The sequence below is a fragment of the Pseudophryne corroboree genome, unplaced genomic scaffold (genome assembly GCF_028390025.1).
Source record: "Pseudophryne corroboree isolate aPseCor3 unplaced genomic scaffold, aPseCor3.hap2 scaffold_90, whole genome shotgun sequence".
Taxonomy (NCBI): domain Eukaryota; kingdom Metazoa; phylum Chordata; class Amphibia; order Anura; family Myobatrachidae; genus Pseudophryne; species Pseudophryne corroboree.
This window is the reverse complement of record NW_026970479.1, coordinates 1,773,886-1,780,796: the sequence shown is the minus strand read 5'-3', so window position 1 is coordinate 1,780,796 and position 6,911 is coordinate 1,773,886. Positions and strand designations below refer to the sequence as shown.

Below are 6,911 nucleotides of genomic sequence, written 5' to 3'. Positions count from 1 at the left end.
AGGCCTCACGTCCTGGCAGCCGCCAGCATTTAAAAATGCCTTGATTAGAGGTACGGAATTAAATGTAGATAAGAAGTAGACACAAAATAAGACTCCGCAGAGCAGTTATCAGGTGTTTTTATCAATTGTTGCATTTAAAAAATCAAGCAATTAGGGAACACAATGTTGCAACAATGTAACCCTATTTGCAAAATAGTACTAAATAAGTTTGTCGATGTAAGACATTTGCAAAGGCGCATCCAAAACACGCTGGAAAATGCAACTGAATCTGTTTTTGGAGGCTAGAATAGGAAATGTGCATCGGTCCTACAAGTACTGAAAGCTCTTCTCCCATCTCCCTTTTCTGAAAAGCCATTTAATATATGGTTACCAGATAGGGGACATATCAGATATTGCCTTTCAAAAGCAGCAAATATCATACCACTTCTATTGCCATCAAAGATAAACATTGATTGTTTTCAGATATTGGATTGAAAAAGCAGTCTTTATTGACATAAAGAAGCAAAAAAACATACATAAACATTACACACATAAGTACTGTGTTGCAGCACAGCCAAAACACAATACAAATGCTGTCGGTATAGTACAGTTCAAGAACTACAGCACAGGTCAGCCTACACTATAAATCATGAACTGCACTATACATTTAAACAATACAATAGTTAATAAGGCTATGGGTGTGGAGTGTAAGAGGGTGACGGAATCACAAGCCCAAAGCTTTATTGAAAGACAGACACATATAAAGGGAGGATTAATAAATACAAAGATACCCTTTACTATAGAATGTAGTCCAATCCGGTCTTTCAACTCTTCCACAACTGAAAAACGGATAGTGTTCCCAAGCCTTCCATCCTGAAATATCTTCAGTCTCTCGCCAATGAAGAAAACAATCCCTCCAGCAGACTCTTCAACCACAATACAATATCACAGCCAAAAGAGCGAGAAGCAACTACACTTGCGTTTAAACAAAATGGCTAAAACTTAGTGGAGGAAAGTGCAGTGCACCAAAACATAAGCTGACACAATCATGGAGAATGCGCCAGCATATATGCTCTTCTGTCTATATTTTCCAAACCTGCTCTTGTCCCCTCCAGTTGCTCCATGTAGATTTGACGTCTGGCAAGGTGCATAACTCACTGACAAGCAGGCACACTCCTACATGAGTTTTCTCTCTCACTAGCTGGATGATACACATTCATTTGCATGTGCTCCACCTCCGACACACCGCCCACCCAACCACCCAGTCACCAGAGCCACCCACAAGCCAACTGGCTCCGTGATTTAATTTGCACAGTGCAGTCATCCAGGCAGCATGTCCTTCTCAATGGAATAATCTCTGGTTCCATGGAATCTTCCGCATTGGAATGCTGCGGAACAAAAAGGATTTAAACATTCAGCTTGCTAGCATTCAATGTACCTGCGGTTTGGTTCTAGCACATGGGTCTTCATCCTGTGGCCCTCCAGCTGCTGTGAAACTACACATCCCAGCATGCCCTGCCACAGTTTTGCTTTTAAGGTATGCTAAAACTGAGGCAGGGCATGCTGGGATATGTAGTTCCACAGCAGCTGGAGGGTCGCAGGTTGAAGACCCATGTTCTAGCATGCCTGTTCTATGATGCATGTTCCGTGATGTCACAATCAGCTTGGAATGGGGTGTCTAGCATGCATTTGCTGACAGCCACTTGAGGCAGACACACATCAGGAGATGCAGCATATCGGAGGTCTTCGATGCCTTTCCAGCAAATGCACACCACCAGCTGCTGGTCTGGACACAAAACAATGCCCACAATTGAAGGCTCAAAATGCCCAACTACAGGATTAATGTAAGTAGTGAATTTAGGAATGAATTTAGAAGTAGGAAATTAAGTTAGTTCACAAGTACATTCAAATTCAGATCTAAAGACTAGGTAGGCCTCACGTCCTGGCAGCACCCAGCATTTAAAAATGCCTTGATTATAGGTAGGGAATTAAATGTAGATAAGAAGTAGACACAAAAGAAGACTCCACAGAGCAATTATCAGGTGTCTTTATCAATTTTTGCATTTAAAAAATCAAGCAATTAGGGAACACAATGTTGCGACAATGTAACCCTATTTGCAAAATAGTACTAAATAAGTTTGTCGATGTAAGACATTTGCAAAGGCGCAAACAAAACACGCTGGAAAATGCAACTGAATCTGTTTTTGGAGGTTAGAATAGATGCAGGATCAAGTAGCTCAATGGGTAGGGTGTTTGATTAGAATTTAACAGGTTTTAGGTTTGAATCCTGGGTATGATAGTTTGAGGTGTTATTTAATAAAGTATGTTTATATATTAGTCACACATTGCTTACTTGTACAAATGGCATGTCACCAGTTAGTGCTGACTGCTGATATGCCATTTACACAAACATGCCATGTGTGACTGTATATGCATTTAAGGAGGGCACCCCTGCAATACCACAAACCATTGAGTGTCAAGTATACTAGATATATCTTCATATCTCATGTGCTTTCTCTGAGACCAATCTTGTTATGCCCCTTCCCCACAAGGCATGCGCCTTTTGTCCATATTGCAAAAATGGGGGGGAGGGCATATAATTCTCTGTCACAGGGCACCAAAAAGTCTAGTTATGGCTCTGGTATGCATTATGTAATCTGGCAGACCATCTCTCCAACACTGGCTGGTTGGAATAGAAATCCGGTTATCTATGTGAGCAAATGACCATCAACGATTTACTCTCAAACACTAAAAAATGGACAAAAATGGTCCCCTAAACAAATTGGTTAAATTTTGGGTTTAACCAATTTGTGTAATGACCATTTTTGACCACTTTTCTAGTGTTTGGGAGCAAATGGTTAATTGACATTTGCTCCTATACATTACCAGATTTTCATTCCAACCATCCAGACTGGATAGATAGCCTGACAGATAATTGTGTAGTGTACGCCCAGGATAACTGTTAGTCATGCTTTATTTTATGGCGGCACATAAATGGGTGGACAGATCCAGGGCAAGCACTGCCCACTCATGCATAGTTGTCAACTGATGTGAAGTTCCAGGGGGCAATCTCAGTTATAAAGGGAAGTATCTGGAAATTGTCCCTAGTTAAAAAAAAAAAAAAATTTGATCAACTCCATTTATTTAGTATGATATCCCAGGTGATAGGATGCCGGCAGTCAGAACAACATACTTTATTAAATAACACATCTCAAACTACCATACCCAGGATTCAAACCTATAACCTGTTGAATTCTAATCAAACACCCTACCTATTGAGCTATTTGATCCTGCATAAAAATTGTGAACATTATATGAAGCTATTGGTACTTTGCAAAAAAAAAGAATCAGCATTACAACGCAGCAGATCCATGCAGTTTGCAGCCACACACTACATGTATCTGCTCAGCCACAATGCTGATTATTTCTTCACAAAGTACAAGGTGAGCTCCAAACAGAATTCTCTAGCTTAGAATTATACCTTTCTTTGCCAAACCTAGAAGTCGGGCCCCCCACCCTGGGATCCCCCAGAGGGAGGCCTGCACCGTCATGCGGCAGGCTTGTCCGTTTTGGAAGCAGGCTGATGGGCAGCCCAGGATTGCTTCAGTCTGGGCTTGGCAGGTCTGGAAACATGAGCTTGCTTTGGGTATGCCTGACCTTGGGTACGCTTTACCTGGAGGATGAAAGGGCCAAGAAAAGTACTTTTAGCCTTCTGCGTGGTAGGAGTCAAACTAGGTAGGCAAGCTGTTTTAGCAGTAGCCAGATCAGCTACAATCTTATTGAGGTCTTCTCCAAAAGGAGATTCAACTGAGGCAGCACAAGGGAACTCTCATCTGGGGACAACAACTGCAGGGAGAACACATATTTTCAGATGAACATGGTAGGGCAGAAGGCTGCCTAATACTGAAGCACCCCCAAACAACAAATCAAATGCAACTTACTTGACAGAGATGTGCCTGAGCAACGGCCCTCCCCAGCCCTATCCCAAATCATACTTATTTTGCATAGGAGATACCATGGTCATGAAGATTGTTCTCCCAGGGTTAGGTTCATTCATTGCATTCTGGGTATGCTGACCCCTGTGATTTCCCCAAATGTGGGAAACTCGACTGCATTATTTGTGGTAGTGGGGGACTGTATTTGTGCTTTCCTCTGGTCAGCTCTGGTAAAATTCAGATTTCTTTGTCTCAGATCTTCCTCTAGCCTTGTTCTTCTTTCGAGAGTTCCCTTGTGCTGCCTCAGTTGGATCTCCTTCACTTGACAGGGGGGTGCCCGAGCAGCGACCCTCCCCAGCTCTAGCCCAACTCCTACTTACCTGCCAGGTGAGATACTATGATCATGAAGTTGCTTCTCCCAGGGCAAGGCTCACCCATTGCACTCTGGGTGTGCTGCCCCTGCGATTTCCCCAAATGTGGGAAACTTGACTGCATAATTTGAGTTTTCCCTGGTCGGCTCTCATGTAATTCAGATCTCTTTGTCTCAGGTCTCTCTCCAGCCTAGTTTGCTGTCTGGTTCCACTTCTTTTTTCTTGAGCCCCTCCCTTTTATACCCTTGTGCACTATCCTGACTTCTCCTCCCGTCTGCTTACTTTGTGCCTCCCAATGCACAATGCAAACTACGGGTAGTGCTGCAGGGCCCACACCCTTTTACTTGCTTTACAGAGCAGCTCTGGAGCTGTTACAGTGCCCAGCTGCTGCAAGAAATCAGCTTGAATGCTTCAGGGGCTGGGGAATGGCCAACATGAGCCCCACACCGAAGGAGGGTGGGGGTGCTTAATGCGAACTAGGGGTCATCCAAGCACCACAAAAGGCCTCCATGCCCTGCACGCTCCTTTTCTCTTTTCATATGCAGACAAGGGTTGAAGCCAACTTTGACCCACTGCTTGGATGACATCACCATATTCAAATCCATCTGCTGCAGGCCATCCCCCAGGAATGCTTGCACTAGTTGTTGCATTTGGTTTGTTGTTTGGGGGTGCTTCAGTATTAGGCAGCCTTCTGCCACCCCATGTTCATCTGAAAATATGTGTTCTCCCTGCAGTTGTTGTCCCCAGATGAGAGTTCCCTTGTGCTGCCTCAGTTGAATCTCCTTTACTTGACAGAGATGTGCCTGAGCAGCGGCCCTCCCCAGCCCTATCCCAAATCATACTTATTTTGCATAGGAGATACTATTGTCATGAAGATTGTTTTCCCAGGGTGAGGTTCATTCATTGCATTCTGGGTATGCTGACCCCTGTGATTTCCCCAAATGTGGGAAACTCGACTGCATTATTTGTGGTAGTGGTGGACTGTGTTTGTGCTTTCCTCTGGTCAGCTCTGGTAAAGTCAGATTTCTTTGTCTCAGATCTTCCTCTAGCCTTGTTCTTCTTTTGAGAGTTCCCTTGTGCTGCCTCAGTTGGATCTCCTTCACTTGAAAGGTAGTGCCCGAGCAGCGACCCTCCCCAGCTCTAGCCCAACTCCTACTAACCTGCCAGGTGAGATACTATGATCATGAAGGTGCTTCTCCCAGGGCAAGGCTCACCCATTGCACTCTGGGTGTGCTGCCCCTTGCGATTTCCCCAAATGTGGGAAACTTGACTGCATAATTTGTGTTTCCCCTGGACGGCTCTCGTATAATTCAGATCTCTTTGTCTCAGGTCTCTCTCCAGCCTAGTATGCTGTCTGTTTCCACTTCTCTTTTCTTGAGCCCCTCCCTTCTATAACCTTGTGCACTATCCTGACTTCTCCTCCCGTCTGCTTACTTTGTGCCTTCCAATGCACAATGCAAACTACAGGTAGTGCTGCAGGGCCCACACCCTTTTACTTGCCTTACAGAGCAGCTCTGGAGCTGTTACAGTACCCAGCTGCTGCAAGAAATCAGCTTGAATGCTTCAGGGGCTGGGGCATGGCCAACATGAGCCCCACACCGAAGGAGGGTGGGGGTGTTTAATGCGAACTAGGGGTCATCCAAGCGTCGCAAAAGGCCGCCATGCCCTGCATATCCCTTTTCTCTTTTCATAAGCAGACGAGGGTTGAAGCCAACTTTGACCCACTGCTTGGATGACATCACTTGCTGCCTTTCCAATGAAGCAAGTTTAATTTAGTAATAGGTGAAAAACCATCCCTACAAAGGTGTTAATCAGATACTTGGCTTTGTGGACACTTTTCAGAGAACAAATTAGTTAGCATAAAAATAAAGCCAGAAAATGAAGAGCTGTTTAATCACTCAATTGGATTTTTCTGCAAGCGTATTTCTTTTTCTCTGCAACCCACTGCTAAGTTGTGCTTCCTAGCTGTTCTTTTATAAAATCACTTAATCAAATCTAACTCTGATTACATCAGAGAAGGCCAGGTACCCTACACCATAAGAGGGGGTTTGAAATTTTGACTTGTCTACTTAAAGATCACCAAAATCTGATGACAAGGTCAATAACATCCCTGGGTGGGATTGAACCACCAACCCTTTGATTAATAACCAAACACACTAACCGATTGCACCACCGAGACACTTTGCAAAAGTACATACTGACAAAGGTTAATAAGCATTCATCTAGAACGTTTCCTAGAAAACTTTAAAAAGTCAATAATCTGGAGAGTTTTTGTAAGATGTTTCTTCCATCAACCAATGAAGAAACGCATTGGTACTTTCCCATGATGAGTGAGTGCTTCAGGATCTCTTGCACTTACATGTGCAGCAGAGTACTGCAATGGAAGCATGCTGGGCCCCTTAACCCAGAGGTAGGCAGATTGAAACTATCCTCTGCTATATGCATTTTTTTTTTGTTAATTAAAGTAATCCAAAACTGGGATTGATATTTTTGCTCTTTTATTTTTACTTAAAGTACAATAACTTTTACCATTTTAATTTGTTTTAATAGTATATTGACAGTATTGTTTTCTTTCAAAAATCCACTTAATTTTCTTTACCCTATTATTAAAATGGTAATTGACAAA

At 43.4% G+C, this 6,911-nt stretch overlaps 4 non-coding genes across 4 annotated transcripts; all 4 read left to right on the top strand.

The window, feature by feature from the left end:
- Positions 1-3,970: 3,970 nt before the first annotated feature.
- Positions 3,971-4,134, top strand: LOC135044746 (U1 spliceosomal RNA). Its single transcript, XR_010237286.1, has one exon. It is a non-coding gene; the product is annotated as a U1 spliceosomal RNA (small nuclear RNA).
- Positions 4,135-4,286: 152 nt separating this feature from the next.
- LOC135044414 (U1 spliceosomal RNA) lies at positions 4,287-4,449 on the top strand. Its single transcript, XR_010237018.1, has one exon. It is a non-coding gene; the product is annotated as a U1 spliceosomal RNA (small nuclear RNA).
- Positions 4,450-5,123: 674 nt separating this feature from the next.
- On the top strand, positions 5,124-5,287 carry LOC135044982 (U1 spliceosomal RNA). Its single transcript, XR_010237518.1, has one exon. It is a non-coding gene; the product is annotated as a U1 spliceosomal RNA (small nuclear RNA).
- Positions 5,288-5,437: 150 nt separating this feature from the next.
- LOC135045161 (U1 spliceosomal RNA) lies at positions 5,438-5,601 on the top strand. Its single transcript, XR_010237690.1, has one exon. It is a non-coding gene; the product is annotated as a U1 spliceosomal RNA (small nuclear RNA).
- The last annotated feature ends 1,310 nt before the right edge of the window (positions 5,602-6,911 follow it).